We start from the raw sequence: 26478 nt of genomic DNA, 5'->3' as shown, positions 1-26478 counted from the left end.
CTCTCTCTCTCTCTCTCTTTCTCTCTCTCTCTCTCTCTCTCTCTCTCTCTCTCTCTCTCTCTCTCTCTCCCTGCAGCTTTTAATACTTCGTTGTATGCCAGAACGTGTGTTTGAAAAAAAAAAAGATCATATCATGTGTTTAACAGCTTTATATAAAGTTAATGAATTCTTAAAAATTCAACAGCATTTCTTAAAGAAGAAATAAAAAACTCATTGTCCCTATACCTGATATAAAAAATAATTATATCAGGTATTGGGTTATTTTTCATGATCAGCATTATCAGTATCTAGTACAATATAATATTTAAATTATGCAAACAATCTCACATTAAAATATACTATTAATTAGGAAATAATTAATTGTATATTTATTATTTTACTTTAACAAAATAGAAGCCTTCTAAGTTGTGTCTATTTAAAGATGAATAAGAGTCTCTCTCCTTAGACCTTTTTTTTATATCACTTGATGGCTAGTCGCTTCCACCTATCAAAGCAGATTGATGACGTTGATAAGTGGAAGCGACACGAGAATAACGAAGTTTCTAATCCTAGTTAGTCCATATATTACTGTCTGTTAATAATGTGTGTTGTGCGAAGTACGAAAATAAAATTCTGTCTCTGGAGAAATAGACAATACTATTATTGAGTGGGGAGGGTGGAAGAGCATAAGCTAATCATAGTTTTTTCCCTAAATTCGGCAACGTTGAGTACTATGTGTGCAAAACATCCCTGTTCCACTCCCATAAATCATTTCACTAACCTTCCACTAAATAATAAACTCTCTAAGCATTTTTATTGCTTCACTACCAATGTCTATATCAATAGCCATCCATGGGGGGGGAAAAAACTAACAATTATTGTCCTTGAACGCAACCAACTTCCCTTTTCTCAAAGTTGCCGATTCAGGCCATCAGTTACGAACTCCCAAGACTAAAGCCACACAGGAATTCGCCGAAGTCTTCAAGTATAGCCTAAACCATTGCAATTACTTCGTTCTCAAAGATGGCGCTGTCTTCCTGGAGAAAGAGCGGCAGCGCGTTCAGATGTCGAATTCACCAAAAGACACTTCACGAGCCGATGGTTTCGTGCTTGGGAAGGATTCTAACAACGTACTTTTCGCACGATCGATAGATATTTCTTTCGTTGCCTGCCAGGCTCCGAGCCAACCAGAGAGTTCCTGGGAACACCGCCTTTTGTCAAGGAGTTAGAAGCTCCATCTCCGTCAGTAGCGCCAGTCAAATTGGATTCCTTTTTCTTATTCTTAAGCCGCACGACAAATCAGTAGATAATTCTAAAGTATGCTTTTTGTCTCTTTTTCCCCCCTCTTTCGTTCTCTTTTGGAGATGTATCTGAACAAATGAATGCTCTTTGTGTTCTCCTATAGGTAAGCTTCCTGGAGGAGATGGCATTCTTAATTTACAGAGTCTTAAAGTAATGATAGATTTGGGGCATTGATTTTTTTTGTGTGTGTGTGTGTGTGTGTGTTCTTGTGAAAAGAGAGGGAAAAACAGCAAATTGGTTCATGATGAAATGTCACCTAAACCTTAGTTCATTTTTATGTACGGAAGATTCTCTCTCTTTCTCTGGTCTACATTATTTTTGTAGACTTTTCAAAACTTTTTACAAAGGTATTATGTTCTATGTCCATCCTTCACAAAGAATACACATACTTGTGTATTCAATGACTATTTTTTAACATACAGAGTCGAATCTCATAAGCTAATGCAAATAGCATTTCATGGCACGATAAGCTGTGGAAGACAAGTCATTGGAAAGGATTTGTATATCAAATCCATATAGCGTACTGACTTGTTACTGAAGAATCACACTAAATCGTAGCTCAGTTTAGTGGGGAAGGGAAAAAGGCAAAATACTGATCAGCTGTCAGATAATATACATCTGTGATGCATTTATTATTAATTAAAAAGGCTTAAAAAATAATGATATTCGATAACTGTGTAAAAATTTTATTTTTCTTAAGTTTCAGTATCCTATCATTACCACATTTCTTTGGCTTCTATTTCTATAATTTGACTTACTAATCCTTAACCATCTTATCACTATGGCTAAAATAAAGAAAAGAATGAACAATTTTATGAGATCTACGTCCAGCAGGGACAGAAATTAGCCGGTTGAAAAACGCAAATACAGAAAAAATTTTGTAACTACGCTTATTGTCCTTATAAGGACTGACTTAAAGGGGCGAAGCAAGAATGCTTTTCATCTTCCCCGTTATTTGTAGTTCTCCACAATTAGGGATAAGGTATTATTGAGCAATTAAAGCTCTGATCATGGCAGGAGGGTAACAGCAATAGCCGAGCCTCAGTTAGAACTTCATTGGCTACAGCATTGCCATCCAGTACCCTCCAAGGGTACTGGATGGCAATCACCGCATCTCACGGTCGATTACTTCCTTTCTTCCTACGCTCATTTTTTTTATTTTAATTTTAATAGTCCTTATAAGGACTGGCTTAAAGGGGCGAAGCAAGAATGCTTTTCATCTTCCCCGTTATCTGTAGAGGGTAGTGTAGGGATAAGGTGTTATTGAGCTATTAAAGCTCTGATCATGGCAAGAAGGGTAACAGCAATAGCCGAGCCTCAGTTAGAACTTCATTGGCTACAGCATTGCCATCCATTACCCTCCAAGGATAATAATCACCGCATCTCACGGTCGATTCAACCTCTCCTCGCTTAACATAACATTCCTACGCTCATTGCTTTCACTTTGCTTCATTTACCTTGATTACCTTGATGGACCTGTGGTTTCAGTCCGAATTTCTCCATGCCTGCAGGTCGTAAAGAGTCCAGCTATTCCTGTCTTGGGCATTTCTTCTTCATTTTCTTCCAACTTTCTTAATCATTGGGATTAAGAAAGTTGGAAGAAAATGGACTCCAGACTTCTTCCCTCACTGTGTGTGTCTTACGTGGTCTATTTTGTTTTATTTATTATGATATTATAAGAAACTAAATTAGGAGCAATTCTAAAATAATCAAGTTCACAGTTAAATTTAGATTAATTTTAAAAATATATTTATATTTCTCTCTCTTCTATTTAATTCCATGCTATTTTATATTTTTGCAATCGATTACTTATGTATATGGAGGCCAAAAATAAAAACACCTGATTTATAGGACAGGGAATACCGCATGACTTTATGTCAGCCAACTCCTGTCTAGCCGAAGATATACTCAGCGTAAGTTGATGAAAGAAAGAGAGAGAGAATTCGATACGATGCTGTTGATGACGATTACTGTACGCATCTTCAAAGTGTCAGTTCTTCGTTCTGACACAAGCACAACGATCTGGTATGGACATTAGTGAAAAATGGAACATTTTTTTATTGTTAAATAGTTTCGCCATTATACACCAATATAACTTATTATGAATTATGTAAATAAATTAATTAAATTCGTTCATCCACTACGCTAATTTGGCAACCTCTCATGAATTAATTAATTTTTGTATTTTATTTATTTTTTACATAATCTTTTACATCATCATCAGTTGCATCAGTCTTGGGACTCGTAACTCAGCAGCAATTTCCTCCATTGCGATCTATCAATGGCTTTTTCTTAATCTCCTTGTAACTCCTAAAACCCGTTCTTTCTTTGACTTGGTCAACAAAGCTTTTCCACCTCTATTTTACCTCCAGTTATTCTTTCACAAGTCCATCGTGACGAAGTATATGTCCACACCACCTATCCCTTCTAATTATGATCGATTTAATTAGAGTTCTCGTTTCTTTTATCTCTCTCAGGACTTGTTGGTTTGATTTTTTTTTCTGTCCATTTTATTTTGTTCGTGCAGCGCCAACACCACATTTCAAAAGCCTCCAATTTTCTTACATCTTCTCTGCCTAGAATCCAGGTTTTACATCCATACAGTGCAATGCTCTATATCAATGTCTTCATTATTATTTGATTGCATGTTAAAATGCTTTCTATCTTAGAGAATCGGGCTTTTGCATTGCTTATTCTTGATCTTATGTTCTGCCATCTTCTGTTATAAGGTTCCTAAATATTTAAAGCTTTTTACTTGTTTTATTTGTTTCCCGCTAATGTCTATATGCTCTATATTGATAGGGGTTTTGTCTGTAACAAGGATTTTAGTCTTATCTCTGTTGATTTTCATTTTATATTTTTCAAGGTTATTATTTAGTAATTCTAGTATTGGTTTTAACGTTCTTCTGTTTTCTGCTACATGGGCTATGTTCATCAACAAATCTCATACACATAACTTGCACTATTTATCTTTATGCCACTATTTATTTCATCTTTAGTTTTACATAAGAATATATTAATCCAAAAATTACTAACAGCATTCTTAGGGTCATTATGGCAAACGTGCGCACCATTTGAGATGTGTCAATTTATAGAAAATCATTCATGAATATAGTTATTATGTGGCGTTTAGACATAATATTCAATATTTATTATTTTGGTATTTATTATGTATTGTGAGCATCTCCGAAGAGCAGTTTGAAGCATGATGAAGCAATGTGCTATACGATTGGAAAAGACCATAATTCGATTCTGTCTATTTTTATATGGACTTTTTCAATTGAAGGCGATTTAGTCGATCTCACAAAGAACTGGTACAGTTTTGTCTTCCTGATTATCCATGTTCATCCTAAATACCAGCAAATCGGTCATAGATCACACGCCATTAATAGACAAAAATGTAATTACTGGGCGATAGATGGCGTGTCTGTAGATGTCGATTATATAACATATTGGTTAATGATGATGAATGGAGAGCTATGGATGATGGATTATATAGAATGTAAGTAGTTTAGAATGCCCTCCCGCTGAGCCCTTGGGCTACACGTTGTCATATAATAATAACAACGATATAAAAGTTTTGGAAATTGAAAACAATTTAATATTATGATGATGGTTTAAAATTATTGTAGTACATATCATAAATTTATTACAATAATAATTTTATATAAATAATATAAATAAATAATAATAGCATATACATATGCTATTTGGCAATAGCATTGGCACCAGTGCATTACTATGAACCCAAGTTAGGGTTATCGAAATTACTTTAAGATTTTAACGCTGTTGCTGCAAAACCATTAAGAAAAATAAATAAATAAATAAACAATAAGTAAAAAAGGAATATTTTAACGATTCCTTTTTATTTTAATTTCAATACAGGAAGTTACTTCAATCCTAGATATTTGAACACCATTCTGCATCATATATATATATATATCATATTTATAATTGCTGAATTTGAGTCGCACATATGCATAAGTGATATTATATTATATTATAGAAATTGACCTGAGGTTCATTGGACCGTGAGGCAGTGATTAATACCCTTGGAGGGTAATGGGCGGATGGCAATGCTATAGCCAATGAAGTTCTAACTGAGGCTCGGGTATTGCTATTACCCTCCTGCCATGATCAGAGCTTTATAGCTCAATAGCACCTTATCCTTACACTGTCCTCTACAGACAACGGGGAAGATGAAAAGCATTCTTGCTTCGCCTTTTAAGAACATGTTTAAGTTGGCTGAATGTGTAATGTAATATATTTTTTTGGTGAATGCATATGAAAGTGAGTAGTGATTTGATTGCTAGAAGATTTATTGAATCATTAGATGCATGAAATGATGAAGTCAGTGAGAGGGAAGTCATCTTAGCGAGTTTTTATTTAACTGATAAGTAAGATCTTGTTCGTTAAAAAAATGCGTCAGCATTTTTTCCACACACTCACTCACTGGGCTTAATGGTGAGCAAGCAAGATTATTTATGGACTTTCCGAGTACCAAGATAATCAACTCGTGCATGAGTGGGCACGTATTGCAGCGAAATAATCATTAAATCCCATTGTTGGAGACACGAACTTCAATATATTAACACAGTTATTTCTTCAGTTATTTAAAAAATGTAATAGCATTGCCAAATGGAGAACATTATGTGTGTGCAAATTCGAAATCGCTGCTCAGAGAGCGGCACTGAATTTTGTAGTGATAAGGTCCCATGTAGTGATAAGGTCCCATAAGGATAATTAATAATTAAATTAATAATTCGGGAACTAGTTTCTTCCGCGCATGTAAACAAACCCGCACATCGCAGCATTATTAAAGCAGCTCTTCACGCTATTTGAAAATCAAATTTAAGAGCCTAAATCACACTTGCCATGTTTGAAGATTAGTTCTTGAACTGCTTTATTCCTGCTGTGGGACGTTATTGTTTGTAAAAGAAAATTCTCTTTAAAATTCTGCTTGTGAAACAGAATCAAATCCTGATTCTCCATCACCAGGCCCATCCTCTCTAGCACTATCTCCATCATCATCTTCCGATTAATGTTAGCCTACATTCCTACCTTGCCTCAGAAATGTCCCTTCCAGTAAGCAAGACATTGATGCAATCTTTAATATTATTTTTTGAAATTTCTCCTATCCAAACTTTTTGTATGAGTTTTTTATGTTCTGTTTGTTTGAATTAAAAGAAAGAGCCCTATAGTTTCTGTAATTTATTATTAGAGTACAGGGGTATTATTATTATTATTATTATTATTATTATTATTATTATTATTATTATTATTATTATTATTATTATTATTATTATTATTATTATTATTATTATTATTATTATTATTATTATTATTGCCAAGTATGAGCCACTATAGCATTAAATTAAAGATACCAAGAAATTATGTACTTGGTTTAATCCTTTATCCAGCTGTAAGCAAACAGAATTTGCGCCTGAAGTATCTTCTGGACTTGGGAAAATCGTGGCAAAGGTGGTATGACTTCACTTCACTTGCCTTAGTATTCCATAATGCAAAGCACATCTCCTTGCGGACATGTTAATTAGTTAAAGATAGTTGAAAGTTTTTCACTTGGTCTCTAATCCAGAGTATTGGAATGGTACATAAAAATATGACTTCTGCATTACTTCAGCTCTGGTCTGGCTCCCAATGATGAGACCTCAATAAAGGTCGAAACCGGTCTGGGTATAATGTATATATATAATGCATAGTATTATACATGTCCGCAAGGAGATGTGCTTTGCATTATGGGATACTACGGCAAGTGAAATGAATTCATACCACCTTTGCCACGAGTTGCCCCAGTCCTGAAGATACTTCAGGCGCAAAATTTGCTTGCTTATACTTGGATAAAAGATTAAACCAAGTATATGTCTTGGTATCTTTAATTTATAGTATAACCAGTGCCAGCTCGTGACTTGAAATCGTGGGGGTGCTGCAACTTTCGAAATATACATACACACTGTAAGTACAGTGTATACGTGTTTGGATAAAATATCAAAATTATGGTAAAAATTAAAAATGAAAAAATATTGTTTATTATCGATAAAATTATACGGTTTGGTATAATTAAAAATTACTTAAAAATAAAACCATTATCATAACCCAAATAATGTTCTAAAATAAAAACTATAACAAATGTTACGTCTTTAATTGTAATGTCCAAATATTTAAAGAGACGACAAACACGATAAGCACTACGAACACTCCACTACTGGCGCAAACTGCATATAAACAACAGTGGAACTGCGCGACGGACAGTGCCGCATGAGCTAATAGCTCGCATCTCACTATGACGTTCATATGCTTACGCGAGTAGTAATATGACACTGGTAAACAGAGTGCTGTTAGCGTCCTTCGCCCTCATAAGTGCTACACGATGGATTTTTATTATTTTTGATACAAAATAAGAGAATTGTATAGGATTGTAGTATTTTTAATTTATTTCCCTATACGTCGTTTTGACGTTTTGTAATTTTATTTTTTTTTTTTTTTGAAAAACCTAAATAGGAATTACCAACATTTCGGAAAGACTGTGCCATTTATAACATAATAAATCTAAAAGCATGTTTTGAAAGATATGGCAACATAATTAAATTGGAAGTAAACGATTAAAAGTGTATCATCATTGAATATTTTTTTAATTTTTATTAAACAAATAAATAAGATGATATAATTATGTTACTACTTACTTTTAATGAGATGGTTGAGCTTCTCGACCCTTGCAGAGTTGCTGGATATCTGGCTCAATATTGGTCACTTCAGTCGAAGATCGGCACACACACACACTAAGACGATTTCTGTATTTTGTTTTTATTTGAAGGAGCGATGAAAATCCTTTCTCGCAAAGATAGGTTGTAGAAAACTTCAGGACGATTTTCAATGCTTCTTCAGATAATTCTAGTAATTCACTTCACACTGAAGACGAGATCCAAAATCGAGCAAAACCAAGATCACGAAATTTCATTTTAAGCCCACTCTCACTTGAAAGTTCAATTAACTGTTCTTTTTTCGATAACGAAAGGTCGTTCTCGTGACTGCAAGCCTCAAATGGATCGCGAACCCATAGAAATTTCTTATAAAAGTTATTCAGAAAATATGTTTCAAAATTCTGTTTAAGATTTTTTGAGGTGGTCACAAACCTTTTCCACAAACTCAGAATGAACAAAAATATTATTTTCCACTAAAAAATATTCCAATGTTGGAAAAGGTACAAATTGTTTGTCTTTTACATAATTAATCCATGAAACCAGTTTTTTCTCTAATGCCTTTATTTTGTCGTAGGCATCAAGAATAGTTAAAAAATTTCCCTGAAGGGAGAGATTTAGTTCATTTAATTTCGAAAAAATGTCTCAAAGATAGGATGTTGTTCATAACCATACTTCGTCAACAAGGAGCGATGCAAAATCAGAATTACGTTCATTTACAAAACTCCGTGCCTTAATTGGAATAACCTTGTTAGTACTTTGCCCCTGGAAAGCCAGCGAATTTCAGAATGAAGCAAAAGTTGTATATATTCACTGCCCATTTCATCACAGAGTACTGAAAATAACCTGTTATTTAACGGTCGAGCTTTAATAAAATAAACTAGCTTGACAGCGTTGTATAGCACAGTTTTAAATTCTGGTGGCATTCCTTTGGCTAACGCTTCCCTATGTATGAAATGATGCACCCAATTCATATCCGGAGCTACTTCTTTGACCTTAGAAACAACCCCACTATGCCTACCTGTAAGGGCGCGAGCTCCATCCGAACAGAAGCCCATACATTTTTCCCACTGGATCCCTTTGTGTATTATGTAATGATGGAAAGTGTGAAATATTTCTTCTCCAGTTGTTCGGGATGACAAAGTTCTACAAAACAGAATATCGTCATGAATGTTGTTATCATGCGCATATCTTACGTATCTTACATATTAACTGCGCATCATTTCTAACATCAGTAGTCTCGTCTATTTGTAACGCATAATAAGGGCTCTTCTTAACTCTTTCGATTAACCGAGATTCTACGTCACCTGCCATATCATTAATTCTGTGATCGACAGTGTCATTTGAAAGAGGAATCAAATCAACATCTATAATATACAAATATATAAATACTGGGATTAACTCACTACACACTTTGCTCAAGTATCACTTAGCGCTTCTGAAGATATACTGAGCCTTGGTTGAAGAAAATCTTCAATAATAAAAATCCATACACAAAAAGCAATTGGTTGAAATGTGGATAACAAATGTTCACTTCAAATCTGACAAAACAGCAAGGGCAGAAGCAATAAAACTATATTGTTTTTCACTTTACCCCACTTTAATTATTCGTCATTCTGCAGTTACAAATTTAACGGCAGAATGACAATAATATATATATATATATATATATATATACCACCAGTAACCATTTACAGCAGCACTAAATAAACCTATCCTTATAGTCCTTAAAAACAAACCCATCCTTATAGTCCTTATAAGGACTGGCTTAAAGGGGCGAAGCAAGAATGCTTTTCATCTTCCCCCTTATCTGTAGAGGACAGTGTAGGGATAAGGTGTTCTTGAGCAATTAAAGCTCTGATCATGGCAGGAGGGCAACAGCAATAACCAAGCGTCAGTTAGAACTTCATTGGCTACAGCATTGCCATCCATTACCCTCCAATGGTATTAATCACAGCATCCCACGGTCAACCAACCCATCGACATCTTGTCCTAAACAAACCCACGCAAGACGTTGCTGACTATAAGGGTGAAGCAAAATGCTTTTTTTATCCCTGCTATCTGATAAGGATTGCTATGTGAGGAAAAGTTTATGAGCTAAATGCTCTGCCTGAGTGAGTGTGATTTAGAGATCTTCATTTGGAAGTAGGATGGCCTTCGGTTTCCTGTATTTCGAGAAGTCTGTTTCATTATAATTGGCTGCTTGTTGCACTAATTCATTTGGATGTGAAGAGGATACTGAGAAGAACTTTACTGCTGAAGACTGCAGGAAAGAGTAGATGTAGGGGATATTTGTATCCCGGTGGAGTTGGACATTTCTGACATACCATGGTGCATTCAAGATCATGCGGAGACATTTCTTTTGCACTTTCTGTAGTTTGAGGATATTTGTACTTAAGGTGTGACTCCAGGCTGGGGAAGCATAAGTAATAATGGGTCGAATCATCAATTGATAAAGGAGCAGTTTTATTTTTATCCAGCTTGCTATTCCTATTGATAAGAGGGTAAAGCTGTGCAATGACTCTTGATGCTTTCGAACATGAGGCTTTTATATGTGAACTGAAAGTTAGTTTTCTGTCCAGCAGTACACCCAGATATTTAGCTTCTGGTTTCCAGGGAATCTTGGTATTAAATAGGAAGATGTCATCTTTGGGGGATGTTGTGTTTTTAGTGAAGAGCATGGCGATACTCTTCTGAGGGTTTACTTGCAGTCTCCATTCCGAGAACCAGTGCTCTAATCTCTGCAGGTTTTCTTGCAGTTTCTTGGTGACAAGATGTGGTTTAATAGATCTGGCTAGTATAGCTGTGTCGTCTGCGTATAGAGCAATAATGGATGACATTGGATTGTGCGGAATGTCCGCCATGTAAATCGCGAAAAGTATCGGTGCCAGAAGGGACCCTTGAGGAACTCCTGCCAAGATGCGTCGCTGGGTAGATAATATAGCATTTAGTTTGACTTGCATTCGTCTGTCACTAAGAAATGACTTTATGATTTGGACTAGATCTAATGGAATGCCAGCCAAAATCAACTTGTATAGCAGTCCAAAGTGCCATAATTTGTCGAACGCCTTTTCTAAATCAAGAAAAACTGCTCCGGTGTATTGATGCCAATTATAACTTGTGATAATGAATTCTATTAGTCTATGAATTTGTTGGTTGGTACTGTGAAATTGGCTAAACAAACCCAGTTCTTATAGTTCTTATAAGAACTGGGAGATGGACTGAGTCCTTGACTCTTTATACCGTCATCTGAATGAAGAAAATCTGTGTGGATGGAGTGTTATTGAGCTAAAAAGCTCTAGTCATGGCTGGGTAACGGCAATAGCTGAGCCTCAGTTAAAGCTTCATTGACTATAGCATTGCCATTTGTTACCCTGGAAGTACTAAAAAGGACTAAAATGATATACCTCTTTCTTTTAGTTTTAATTATTATTAATATTAAATATTTGTATAAATAACTGGTGTATGGTATATATCTTATAAAACTTTATAAATTTAATTTTATTTCTTAAATTTCTTAGTTTTAATTATTATTAATATTAAATATTTGTATAAATAACTGGTGTATGGTATATATCTTATAAAACTTTGTAAATTTAATTTTATTTCTTAAATTTCTAAAGTTTCAATTTTAAAAATAAAGATGCAATATAGTTGAATAGCTCATTAAATGACATTATATCTTTATTTTCAATATCTGTATTTGAAAGAAGTGTTTCACTATTATGTAATATATCCCGTATTTTATGACTCTGAAGATAAAAAAATATGAATAAATAACAGATGATATGGCAAGCATTTGATCAAACCAGATTCAGGTTTCCTTCTAGGTGAACTGTCAGACATTGTTTAAAGATTCAGTTATGTCACGAGGGAAGAGATTTCCGACGGTGCTAAAGAGATCCTTGTAAAGTGACCTTGTTAATTAAAAAGTTCAAATTTTTGTTCCATATCCGGTAAACATCGAAATGAAACGCAACGGAAGAAATCAATTACAAACATTACACATTTTAATTGGAGGATTCTTTATCTGGTCAATTTCAATCGAAGGTGAGTTAGCCGATCTCATACGGAGGTAGCAGGGTTTTTTCTCCCTGAAACTCGGGTTTTTCATCTCGCATACAGACAAATCGGCCCTTCAGAACACACGCAATTTACAGACAAAACATACTAGTTGTGGTAGTGGTGGAGGTGGGCGGTAGATGGCGTTGATGGAGATGATTCGTAGTAGTGGTTCGGTGTAGTGGGTGAGACAGTTGTAGGTGTCCTCCCGCCATGAGTCTTCGGACTCCTTGGAGGTGTCAGGAATAATAATAATAAATTCGTATCTTAGCAACAAAAATAAACAAATAATCATAAATTGAATCAAAACAGTGCACAAATGAATATTGTTTGAGTTTTTATTTTTTTGTAATTTTTTTTTATTTTATTATATTTTTTGTTTTATTTTATTTTTTATTTTATATCGCGATTTCTATCTTAAAACTATTATTTATTGAGATTTATATCTTAAAACAAATTATTTCATCTCATTATTTGTTTTATCTTTAAATATCTTATAACTTATAATATAAATATTTTGAGAACACAAAAATACACTTTTTTTTCATATACAAAGTTGTGTAGGATTGATTCATTCAATCCAATCCCCTTGTAGGGTAATGGATGGCAATGCTGTAGCCAATGGAGTTCTAATTGAGGCTCGTCTATTGCTGTTACCCTCCTGCCATGATCAGAGCTTTAATAGTCCAATAACACCTTATCCCTACACTGTCCTGTACAGATAACGGGGAAGATGAAAAGCATTCTTGCTTCGCCCCTTTAAGCCAGTCCTTATAAGGACTTATTTGTGTAAAAAAAGTAAATATCTCAAGTTATCTGTATGTACAAATTTCTCCGATATAATGCTTTTATCATAGCTAAGCTGACATAGCTATCATAGCCTAGCCTATATTCAACTACAGTTAATTTATTTGATTATTTCAGAGTACGTAAAAGAGCCCAATAACTCTTTACATACTGAGGACTGTTTCAATATTGTACAAGTTCGTTACGATAAAATTGGATGGAAATCGAAGAACCTATGGCATCTCATTTAGTCACTTTGTAGACAATGTAGACAACTCCCACTCAGAACCAGAATATCTGTCTCGATAAACACATATTTAGCTTTCCTAAAATGGCTATGAGATTAAGCGTTATGGTATGTACTTATTTTGTTTTTCATACGCCCAGTTGCTTTGTATGCTGGAACATACAATAATAAACTGAGATGATTCATCCATATTTATCTAAGAAAATTTCTTATCAAAAATTACAATAAGAAGTACATTCAAATTCGTCTTATCATAGAGGAGGTGTAATTTTGTAATACCAATAATTTAATAAAAGGGGAAAAAATCAAAACAAAAAGGTAAGGTAATTAAGTACTTACACCTACCTCTTCATTTTATACATAAACGACCCTCTCTCTCACACACAGACCATAAACCTTCTCCACTCATCCTACTCATACGAAAAACCTTGCAATATACGGAAACTTCAAAATCATCTACGATAAGTGCTCTAAACTTTACTGTTCACACTATCCATACAATGAGGTGATAATAACCTAGTCACTCAATGCTTCCAAAACACAATCAACTTTTTTTTAATGAAAATATACCGTAGTTTTCTCCTCTCCTTACCTTCATAATGCTCAATTTGACAGTCAAGAGAAGATTTTTATCTTCTTAGAGTGAAGACAAAAATTTTACTCTAGCCTTTGCTGGAACAAATGCATCACTTGTATAGCATCCTTAGCTTCTAAATGATAAATAATCTCGATATTTTTCTTTTGTTCAAGAGGTTACTTTCCCTGTCCATCTACTTTGTACAAATCCTAAATCTTTCCAATCTTGAAATCCTGCTGTCACATTTGGGATGGTGTACCTAACACCTCTACAAAATTCTTGATGCTGTTCAGACAAGATCAGTTTGGCTAATTGACGACCTCTTTTCTGACACAGTCCCTCTTCATCTACTTTCCATAGGAGGTCTATTTCCACAATTAAGACCTGTCCAACTTCCGTTTACAGTTGAATTATTGACTCAACGAATCTGCTGCTTTCATCTACTTCGGTTCTGTGGAACAGCCTTCCCAATGAAGTATTCTTTAAAGATTACAACCTCGGGTTCAACAACAACAACAACAACAACAAAAATATATAAAAAGTGTACTTTTCCTCTTGACTTCTGCTCACACAAGGCATTGATTTGGTGTACGCTTTCCGTCTCTAGTGTGTTGGAGTTATATAAAAGATAAATAAACAAAAGCCACTGAATTTAAATGTAGACTCGCTCATACAGAGGATTATCAAAATAATGGAAACACCTATAATTTTTTTGGAGATTTTTTCATTAATAAATTGTAGACCAACCTCGGGCTGTTAAAACGTAAGGATTTCGACTTGGAATAGACTGATACAAGTCATGTACATAAGATAATGGAATTTGGGACTATTCACTATTCTTCCTGCAAAATATGTCTCAATTGTGCCAGCGATGTTGCAGGCGGAAAACGTGATCGAACCTTGGAGAACCGATTGGAGAAAATGTCTTGAGCGTTTGCATACCTTACAGCACAGATACTAGAAGCGAAGAATAAATTTAGTCCTATCGTCGTTCAGAATGAATGAAAGTACTGTGTGTGTGTGTGTGTGTGTGTGTGTGTGTGTGTGTGTGTGTGTGTGTGTGTGTGTGTGTGTGTGTGTGTGTGTGTGTGTGTGTGTGTGTGTGTGTGTGTGTGTGTGTGTGTGTTTAGGAGACTTCGCATTTTGCAAGAAAAACTTGTGTCAAAAACAAAAGATCTGAACTAGATCCTAACACACATTTCAAAAATTATAACAAATAAATTATTATAAATAAATAAATAAACAAGGTTTATAGAACAGATCCAAATCATAGCAATTTTTAACCATTCGAGTTAAAAAAATTTAACCATTCCTTAGCACAATCGTGGATTGTTGATTAGCATTGCAGATTTCATGAAATATGATGCGTCTATAACTGATTTATTTGTTTTGCCGTCCTTAATTGATTTGTGACCAATTACAATAAATTGCAGTATGTTTATTTTTCCTTCCTTTTTATTTTACTCTTTGCATGTGTTCATCTTTGCCACCTGTTAATATTCAACAGTTATTCTCTAGAAATGGAGTTTTCCTAATCCCTTCACTACAAAGAGTAATGGTTATAACAATAGTTGTGAGTTCTTTACAAAAATTATAAAAAATTCATTTTTATAATTAAATAAAATTTAATTTTTATATTATCCGAAATTAATTTCGTTATGCGTTTTAATTATATATTATAATTTAATTTTAATGTGAATTCAATTATACGCTTTAATATGAAATACAATTATATTCTTTAATATTAATTAATTTTAACTAAACAGTTAATTATACATAATTTAATAATTATTTAAGGACTGCATAATCCTTTATTTGATTTACAGCATTTTGTCAACTTCGCTTGAAATCTCAAAGGATTTGTATCTATTGGATTTGGTTTTCCGCGAACTAACTTATCTAGACCAGTTGAACTACAACAAACAAGAGAATCCATTTCAGGTTTCCTCCAATTCGCTCATTAGTCATCTAACCTAGATTAGCCACATGCAACTTGGCTATTTGCCTAAAGTTGCATGGAAGGTTCTTTATTCAAGCTTTTCGAAAGGCAAACATGAAAAAGGTGGAAGTGAGCAGTCCTGGCCAATAGAAATATAACTGTCTCTACAAGCAGTTTTTAAACGGAAAAAAAAAGAAAAACGAAAACGTAAAAAATATAAAATATAAAATATGTTATTATTCGTAAAGTACTGCGATTTCACGATCATGAAAATTAGACGATCGTCATTGAATTCATTTAATTCTATTTTTAACATCCGTTAAAAATAAGAATGTATTATATATTTCTGTTCTTTTTCATTTAAAATAATGTAATAATTTTAAAAACTGCTTAAAAGTAATAATAAAATTTAAAACACCATTTTATATTATTAATAATTCGTATATATATTTTTATTGGTTGTTAAAATGTTCTGAATTAATCATTTAAATTGGGAATTCTTCATGCTTTTTGATAGAATAGTGGAGAAAATCTTGTGTTACGAGACGTCTCAGGAATTAACCGTAGTTGACTTGCAAATACGCGACAGGTTTACCATTTAACAAGAACATCCACGTGCCATAAAGAGCGTTCCTCAGCAGGAAGGAAAAATGCGAGGACTTTTGAATGCATTGATGAGCTAGTCGAACTTCAGGCAGACAGTTGCCAATCTCGTTCTGGAGGCAGTGACCTTTGTAAGTCTACCAGCGATGCAGGGGGAGGCTCGCGAAGCTTGTTCTCTCGCTGAATACAGCGTTCAGGTAGTAAAGGCATTGCTTCATTTGGCCGCGCGTGTGGCACGCTTCTCTCCAGACCCCATTTGGAAGCAGCTGGTCGATCAAGAGGCCCGCATTGTAGAGAAAGTTATGCTGGAACAGACAGCAGACGCCGTTGCCGAGCCACGAGCTTTGTGAAGAGGCGAAGAGGAAGACATGAGTGATGATGAACTAAGAAGGAGGCGGAGCACTTTTGTGGTGAATCTAATAATTTTCTTTGCTAGCATCAAACAAAAAGAAAGGAGAATTTGTCTAATGGTAGTCTGATAGTGACGTGCCCACTTGCTGTTATGGTACTCGAAGAAATCCTTTTAATCTACTTATAAGACACTCCGTGAAAATTCCATACAAGTGCCAAAAATTCTTTAAAGAGGACAGTTGCTAATTAAAGGTTTCTCTCTAAACAGTTCCTCAATGCACTGCATTCACTTAATCTTGATTCAACTGAATGCTAAAGGAATTCAAGAGATCAAGGTTCAGATACCGTTCATGACCATGGAGATTTTCGAAGCCTTTTTCAAAAACGCTCTAAGAGGATATCGGCAAAGCCTTTTGGTAAAACTCTGTTAACTCGGGTTTATCATCTATAAATCCACCATCATGTACTGATCACATTTTGTTATCCTAGCAAGGTTTTGTTGAGTTAGTTTCAGTTCTAGCATGTCTGTCCTCTCCACAGAACAGATGTGGCAAGCGAAATGCAAGGATGGCTTTTCTTCGGATCCCTCTATCGCGAAAAAAAAAAAAATCATTAAAAAATGATCAAACTCCGAGGGCGAAGTGGAAAGGTATTCCATCTTACTGAAGGATTGCAATGCCGGATGCCACACTTCAACAATAAGGTAATTCTGCAGCATGTTCAAATAGACCTCACTATTCCCAACAGTTCCTTCAAAAAGGAGAAGAAAAAAATGGAGCAATGATGCGTGATTTTCCTAGAGCACACCATACATTCACTTTAGAATCTCTTTTATATTCCCAAATTTCTTATTGGTATTCTGTTCCTGAAATTTATCAATTATAGTGCTCAACTTTGCTCTGATGTGAAATATTGCTTCATCACTAAACAATAAATTGCCAAACAATAGGCGTTATTTTCAACTTTATGATTAAAATGACGACAGATAGCTGATCTTGCATGATAGTCTTCTTCCGACAACATTTGCTGAACTTGAATGTCTCTAAAATCTTTGTGCAGTTTAAATTTTTAATGTGCAAAAGGAAACAAAGACGAAATTGATGAGCTTTTAAATAAAATTATTAATGGTCGTTTCCTTTTGGTTTCTTCCTTTAATTTTACGGGTAATAAACCCTATACTATACTGAATCATTTCAACTGATGAAAAGGTCAGTTATGTTTTTTAGCTAGGTGACGTGACGTTTGAATCAGCTTCCAGAAGAAAATATGGCTGAGAATAACTTCAGTATTGATGAGAAACGCTATCATATATAACCTATTTTTTCATTAAAAAACGTTATTGTGAAATACTTCTCAAGACTTCAGATTTTAGTGCAAGTATGCATTTAGAATTACTAACAATATTGCACAATGAGATAATAAAGTATTCTCATAGCAAAAAAAATTAATAAAAAGTATTATACTGAAATATACTTTTGAGGAATGATTTGTATCTTTAAATAAAGTTTTAAAAAAATATTAGTCACGTTAATATCTATAAAAACAAGTACCGAAAAATATTTATATATTGAAAAAAAAAGAAAAAGAAAACAGGCAAAATTGTAAAAAGAATGATTTTTTTTTATAATTCTACGTTTTGGTTTTGTTTATTTATTTAATTAATTTTATTTATTCTAATTATTTGTTATTGATTGATTTGTTATTATTTATTTAATTAATTTTATTTATTCTAATTATTTGTTATTGATTGATTTGTTATTATTTATTTAATTAATTTTATTTATTCTAATTATTTGTTATTGATTGATTTGTTATTATTTATTTAAATATTATTATTAATTTATCTATTTATATTTTTATTTATTTAATTATTATTAATTTATCTATTTATATTTAATTATTATTGTTAATTTATCTATTTATATTTAATTATTATTGTTAATTTATCTACTTATATTTATTTATTATTCGAATTCCAGCTATGGACATAATCTCACGTCACCATAAGTTGTGATCACGTTATATATTGGCAGATACCTTATAGTCCTTATAAGGACTGGCTTAAAGGGGCGAAGCAAGAATGCTTTTCATCTTCCCCGTTATCTGTAGAGGACTGTGTAGGGATAAGGTGTTATTGAGCTATTATTAAGCTCTGATCATGGCAGGAGGGTAACAGCAATAGCCGAGCCTCAGTTAAAACTTCATTAGCTAAGCATTGCCATCCATTACCTCCAAGGGTATTGGATTTCCTAATCGTCATTGGCAATAACTGACTGACAATTGACATTTATGTCTTTAGGGGTGAAGCAAGATGCTTTTCATATTCCCCGCTATCTGTTGTGGTTGCAGTGAAGGTAAAATTAATGAGCAGATTGCTCGCCCTGGATGGGCATGGAGATTATGCATCACTAAAGGAGGCCAATATAGCTTTTGGTCTTCTATATTTGAATATGTCCGTTGGATCGTATGCTGTAGCTTGTTGAACCAAATGGTTGGGATGTGTGGACGTCTTTAGGAAAAACTTGGTGGCTAAGGATCGTAGAAAAAAGAAAATATAGGGAATATTTGTGTCTCTGTGGAGTTGAATGTTTCTAACATACCACGGGGCGTTGAAAATCATTCTCAGGCACTTGTTCTGCACTCGCTGTATTTTGATGATGTTAGCATTAGAGGTGTGGCTCCAGGCCGGAGAGGCATAGGTCCTTATAGTCCTTATAAGGACTGGCTTAAAGGGGCGAAGCAAGAATGCTTTTCATCTTCCCCGTTATCTGTAGAGGACGGTGTAGGGATAAGGTGTTATTGAGCTATTAAAGCTCTGATCATGGCAGGAGGGTAACAGCAATAGCCGAGCCTCAGTTAGAACTTCATTAGCTACAGCATTGCCATCCATTACCCTCCAAGGGTATATTGTTGCCATCATTGTCCTGGAGTTTTCGAGAGGCATAGGTGATTGCCACAGCATCCATTTATAAAGTTCTCATCACTACTTAATTTAAAATATAATTTAAATATGGGTGTACCTTTAAGTTATTCTACTTTTATAATTCTTCTAACTGTTATCAAATTTTATATTCTGGTTTTATATTTATTTTATTTATTAAATTCACTTTCTTTATCAAATATTTGTATAAAGTATATTTTAATTTTATTGAGTTATTTTTTTGAAAATTGATTAAAAATATTTATTTTGTAGAGATTGCATGGGAGTATATCATTGTTTTACTGCATCTAAAATAGATCGTTTTTAGTTATATTTAATGATTTTAAATCTGTTGATTTAAAATTGATTTAACGATTTTAAATCAATAGATTTGAAATCGTTTTTTTCTTAAATAGATTTAAATAATAAATGAGTGGAATGAATTATTTTTGTAATTCAACAGAAGCAACTTAAGGCTACTGACCCAGGCAAGTAAGTTTTTTTTTTCTGAGAAAAGTGAGAATTTTAATCCTGAAACTGAAGAAATTTTACCATAGAACCGCACGAGCCCATAAAAACAAGTATTGATTACGAACAGTGTATCTTACCTGACAAGCCGTGGAAATGTACTCAACCTCGTTGAGGTACAGACCCATTTCCTTCCGATTCTAAAAAGATGGGTTAAAAGAATTACCGTCTGCTATTGATTTTATATTTATTTTATTTATATTTATTTATTTATTTTCTTTATATTTATGTATTTTATTTATTTTATTTATATTTATTTATTTAATCTATTTATATATATGTATTTTATTTATATGTATTTATTTAATCTATTTATATTTATGTATTATTTTAATTATTTACATTTATATTTAATTGATCACTGTATAATAGTTACTGCTATAACAGCTTATAGCAGTAAGAAACTCGCATTTGCTCCTAGTTTCTTACTGAATGCTTTATAAAATATGCAAGCGGTTGTTTTAACTGCTGTAATAGCTGGTGATGACGAATACAATCCGGAAGCAGAAATAAAACCAAACGTCTAGTAACAAAATCAGAAACAAAAATAGACCCAGAAGACTGTTCTTTCGAGGACTATTCCAGAAAATCGGCGAACAGTTACTTTATACAAAGTTGTTTTTCTGTTCCGCATTCTAATAAAACACCCTAATTCTTCAAAGTAAAAAATAAAATGTCAAGTGCTACTTTATCTGGTGATAAGGCTGCTTGATTATGAAGTTTTGTAGACTCTCAATTAACTGTTGATTAATTTTATAAAATTAAGAAAATTAGTTAATAATAAATTATTATAATTGATAATTTGTTTAAAATTTTATTTAAATTTGTTAATTTTTTTCAATAAATATTAAGTTTTTGTTACTAACTAACAACACCACTTATATCAAATCATTGAAAATAAGAATTCTTAGCCAAACCTTCTTCTTTGTGGGTGTCCCCGCGTGGTTGCCAGGATAAGAATAGCACCAATATAGCTCATGCATGTCGTACGAGGCAAGTAAAATGGGTACCCAGGGAGGGTAATGGATAACAATGCTGTAGCCAATGAAGTTCTAACTGAGGCTCGGCTATTGCTGCTACCCATCTGCCATGACCAGAGCTTTATATGGCTCAATAACACCTTATCCTTTCACTGTCCTCTACAGATAACCGGGAATATGAAAAGCATTCTTGCTTCGCCCTTTTAAGATAGTCCTTTTAAGGACTCTTCTTTGTAATACCCGTGTGGTGGCCTGGGTAAGAATAGAGCTACTGTAACCCGTGCATGGCGTAAGAGGCGACTAAGATGGGACGCAGAGTTTTGAGAGTTTCGCTCTCTTAGGTTTCTTCCGGAATTTTGCTCCTGGTGGGTGGGGGGGGGGAGCTTAGATTTCGGGGATTTTGCCCTGAAAGAGGATGTTGAGTCTCAGGGGAGGGTGTTCTCCGGCGGGAACGTGAGGGGCTTTGTCGGTGGATGCCTTTCCCTGGAATATGAGCAGTTTTGCTCAGTGGTGGGGGGATCCATCACTGAGTGGAACCAACGCTGAGTTGGACTATCTTTCGGCCGCTCGTAGGGAGTGGTCCGGGACAGTGTCTTAATTTTTAGAAAGGGCTTTATTTACATATCAGTCCCACTGTAGCCTATGTATGTCGTAAGAGGCGACTAACATGGGACGCAGAGTTTCGAGAGTTTCGCTCTCTTAGGTTTCTTCCGGAATTTTGCTCCCGGCGAGGGTGGCTTAGATTTCGGGGAGTTTTCCCTGAGAGAGCATTTTGAGTCTCTGGGTGTTCTCCGTCGTGGCCTTGCCGGTGGAAGTTTTTCCCTGTAATATGAGCGGTTCTGCTCAGTGGTGGGAGTGGCCGTCACTGAGTGGAACCAACGCTGAGTTGGACGATCTTTCGGCCGCTCGTAGGGAGTGGTCCGGGAAATTGTCTTAATTTTTAGAAAGGTTAATTTTAGAAAGATTAATTCTTAATCTTTACTTAAAAATAGCCCCACTGTAGCCCGTGCATGACGTGCGAGGCGACTAAAATGGGTACCCAGGGGGTAATGGATGGCAATGCTGTAGCCAATGAAGTTTTAATGAGGCTCGGCTATTGCTGTTATCCTCCTGCCATGATCATAATTATAGCTCTATATTACCCCATCCATACATTTTCTTCAACAGACAACGGGAAATATGAAAAGCAAGCTTGCTTAACCCATCTAGCCAAAATAAAAAATAAAATAAAATAATCTTCTTTGTGATAATCATATTTTTACTTATAATAAATATTTATATTTATATTTGGGATAATAATATTTATTATTAGTCACTTGCCAAATCCTTTTTGACTTCAATAATCATTTCGATTGTATATGACTAATAATAAACATGCACGTTGATTTGTCACTTAATCGGAATTTCTTTATTTACATGGGGATAACCTTTGTTCTGTATCGTAATGATGATTGGCTGAAGTGTAATGTGACTTTAGAAAAGTAGATTGAATATTAACTTCAGCTTTTCCTGCTGTGAACAAGGACGTCCACTTTGACAAGTGAAATTTGTTTACGCCATCAATCAAACCCTGACATACACAATAGCATGAGTGAGCAACAAAGATGTACAACTCGTGCTAGGCTATACATGTTCAGGAGCAAGTTTGATTAGTAGTAAAGTCATTTGGAGGACCAGATAATTATTAAATCTAGTTCTGAATTATTGGTTGTCGGGGGTTTGTGTATGCAACATTATATGAAATCCCGAAAACGACCATTTTTGAAAGTACTGTACTCTGATGGAACTGAATCCCCAATTCTGAACACAATAGTCTTTAAATCTCCAGCTGTAACCTAAAACGAAATCATTTATGTTAGAAAGAAACGCATAAGTTCTTTAACCCCAACTTAATGCGGATTAATTAAGTGGATTGAATTCTAATGATTAAACTCTCGTCTTAAAAAAAAAAAAAAAATTCCTCAAATGAGTCTGATTTTGTGCGATGGATTGATGCGTTATTATTATCTTAAAAAGAAGCATTGACTTGCTTGCTGGCTAAGTAACTTGGTTATCAATAAAATTATAAACCTAACTAATCGATAATAAGACAGTTAATCTTATCTACTTTAGGATTTATATGATCTTAAATATCATTCATATGCATTGTAAATATCAGCGTTAAACCACGACTTAATATTCTCCACAGTATTATTCCACTTACCGCAGCTGGTATAATAAGAATGACACAAAAAAAAAAAAAATCAATTGATTCACGCTTATCTCACACATTAGTTCAGATGATAGCCTAAAGTGACGAGACTTGGGATGTCACAGTATCTTGACAGACTTCACAGTTTCAGTTTACGTTCCTGTAATATAATGAAAGGCCATTATTATCCTCTCGATAACTGGTAATATTATGTGCGAACAGTGGTTCTGATATTTCCTTGGAACTAGCCACTGATACATAAGACATCCTGCTCTTCCATCAATGCGTCAATATTTTCTTTGAACCATTTCAAAAAGCTTCTTGGTATCGTTTTCCGAGTCAGGGAATATAATGAGAGAAAGTGCAACGGATTTCACCGCAATACTACTGAGGACACAACCATTATTACTTTTTCTAGACTAATTATGCTCTGCTAATTAGCAAACAGAAGAAAGATTCGTTTGCAGCGATATAGATTCAATAAATATAAGTCTGACGTTCTTCAATTTCCAAATCCAGACGACTGCTCATCGACCCTTTATCAGTTTCCAAATGGGAGTTAAGACATTGTATTTTCCATGTAATTGAACACGATGTTGTTACGGGGAATGGGAAAACGATAATAGTAAGAAGGTGAATGCTCGACAGAGCGTTGTAGACGGTATGTCTATAAGGAATTTGGCTGTTCACGCTCTGATAAATGTTCTCTCATTGGAAAATTTTACAGATTCAAGCAACCTATTTATAATTTCTTAATTAACAAAGAAATGAATCAATTAGGAAATTCCAACCAGAACTAACAACTCTTAAACATCCCAATCCTTATTCTCTGATACCGATTTTAATTCCACATTTTGAATGAAAAAAAAAAAAAGATTCCGTATTTTGTTACGTATTAAAAATTCAACTTAATACGATTCCGTATTAAGTTGAATTTTTCTGTGCTACGCTGCCAAATACCAAATATCCGCATTTCGTTTTTAAAAAAGAGACTAACTTAAAACATCTAGCTGGGAAAAGTGTTAGGAAAACATCTGTCTAAGCGATGATAACTAAAAATCAAAGCTATAATTTTTTCTTCTGCTAAACTCATGTCACGAGATTGCGCAAAAACGTGGAGCTTGTAGTTTCATATTCATTCAAAAATTTTGGAATGACTATAAATATACATTTTAATTAAAGTTCATAAAATCCGTACCATGTCCTCTATTTGACATTTGCTACTTTAAAAATAATTATAAAACTAGAAGGAAATATAAGCACCATATTCCACAAATACTCTGCCTTTGTTCACGAATCTTTACTTTATCTATGTAAAAATTAGAACTATTTTCTTCAAAATATAGTTCACCATTGTAAATGTAAACTGTTCATGTAATACATTTATGCTTGACAATGGCAGTGTAACAAAATTTGCATTTTATTACTGTATAGATAGAAATACGTTTATATAGATATTAGAATTTATGAATAGTTAACTTTCCTTTTATCCTTATTTTATTAGTTATTTTCAACTGTTAATGTTTGTTTTAAATACAGTCTCAGCACTGGTAATACGATTTTCCTGAATATCACGAGGCATATAAGCTAAAACCTTTAAGATTGTCGATATACGCATGCAACAAGGGCCCAGTAAGTTTTCTAAATTACTCTGCAAGGATTCCTCTCCATTCCTTTCTACAATTCATCGCAAAACTGTGAATGAATTTTATAATGTCTCTGTTGTCCGAGAGCAACCCATAAATTCCACGTTTTCTACAAGATTAACAATCCCGTGGATGATTTTGTCTTAGGATGGGGAGCGTGAATCGAAACACTTAGTCATATTTTTAGAACATTCTTAACACTTTCTAGAATGATGATCAGTAACAACTAATGTTGTCATCCAAGAACACATCATTTGCAATCGGATATATAGGGTTTAACAGTACATTGTCCTTCCTGGCATACCTCCATGACCTGACTCTTCCAGCATGAAATGTGACTGATTCGTCGAACCATGTAGCCTTTGTGTGTGATGCGATGAATGTAAAATCTTTCTACATTCATTGTGTCAATGTATTAGGCGATACAAACTTTTTTTTATGTTATGATGCATGTGTACGATATTGCAAAAATAAAATATATAAATCGATTCATTTAAGGAGTGTGATATTACTATTAAATATTTTAAAAATTTATTTTAATTACCTACTTTAATTTTGTTTAAATGTTATATATATTCGTAGATTTTATTTAGGCAAGACGTAAAATAACGAAGCATTTATTTATTTAAGTATAAATGAGAATGGTATTAATAAAGAGGGCGCTTCTTTCATCTGCTTCCGATAAATTTTGTCGTTTGCTATTATTGTGAACGAATTCATTACTAAAAGTAACTTCGCATTTGTAATTTATAATACGCAGTCTTTAAAAATAATCAAGTCATAATAAGAAATTATTAATCATTTAGGCATTATATATTAATAATACATGGATTAAAGCGTTTGTTGCATTTAATTTTATTAGGTAAGTTAATCTATTTTACATACAGCAACGTCTGTCGTAATGTTATTCGTTTAGCTCTTTATGGATCCCAGTTTATAATTTGTTAACAGTATAAATGCATACCTCAATTAGTGTTGTAGAGTGCAACATGAATATTTAATTGAATATAATGTCAGGGTAATAAATAAAACATCCTAAATACAGGTATTGCTATCCTACAGTAAGACCATGTTACAAATAAAATGAACTGGATATTTTTACTTTACTTCCAATGAATGTAAGGATTATATTAATATAAAAATTTTAAATCATACGAAAATGTGATTATTAAAACGTAAGAACATTTGCTTTCCTTTGCCCTGTTTGGGCCATAACACCTAAGTACCGTGCAAAAAACGAAATCTCAGCCATTTCTCAGTGTGCTGACAAAGAACCACTAGTGAAGCAGTTTTCCTTTTTGATTCTGTCAATATCCTGTCAGAGAAGTTGATCCCGAACTGGTTTTCGGCTGTCTGCACAGTTACAAAGCAATTCTTGTTGGTGTTTTTTATTTAAATACGTGTGTTTATATTCGGAAATACATTACTTAATTATTTTGTTTTATTTACGTTTTCACTTGGCACTGAGACATGACACGCTTACATCTCAGAAGAACGAAAGCAGGCGAATTTAGTTGACACGCATGATTCATTTTGAAGATACTAGCATACAAGGAATTTCTCTCTCTCTATTTCTTAAATATAATCTACCTTTCATACTATACTTCCAAACTTATGGTTACACAAATAAAAATGCAGATAAATATATCCA

At 33.9% G+C, this 26478-nt stretch overlaps 1 long non-coding RNA gene across 1 annotated transcript in view; it reads right to left on the bottom strand.

Moving 5' to 3' along the window:
• LOC150103467 (uncharacterized) overlaps positions 1-26478 on the bottom strand; it is a 212735-nt gene that overhangs the window by 28773 nt on the left and 157484 nt on the right. The window contains exon 4 of the long non-coding RNA XR_016548834.1: positions 20091-20150. This is a non-coding gene — a long non-coding RNA (uncharacterized LOC150103467). The remainder of the gene's footprint in view (positions 1-20090; positions 20151-26478) is intronic.

Source organism: Typopeltis vanoorti, chromosome 9, assembly GCF_054136105.1.
Source record: "Typopeltis vanoorti isolate ZY-2024b chromosome 9, IOZ_Tvanoo_1.0, whole genome shotgun sequence".
NCBI classification, from domain to species: domain Eukaryota; kingdom Metazoa; phylum Arthropoda; class Arachnida; order Uropygi; family Thelyphonidae; genus Typopeltis; species Typopeltis vanoorti.
Note: the sequence above shows the minus strand (reverse complement) of the source record. Positions and strands in the feature narration are given on the sequence as shown.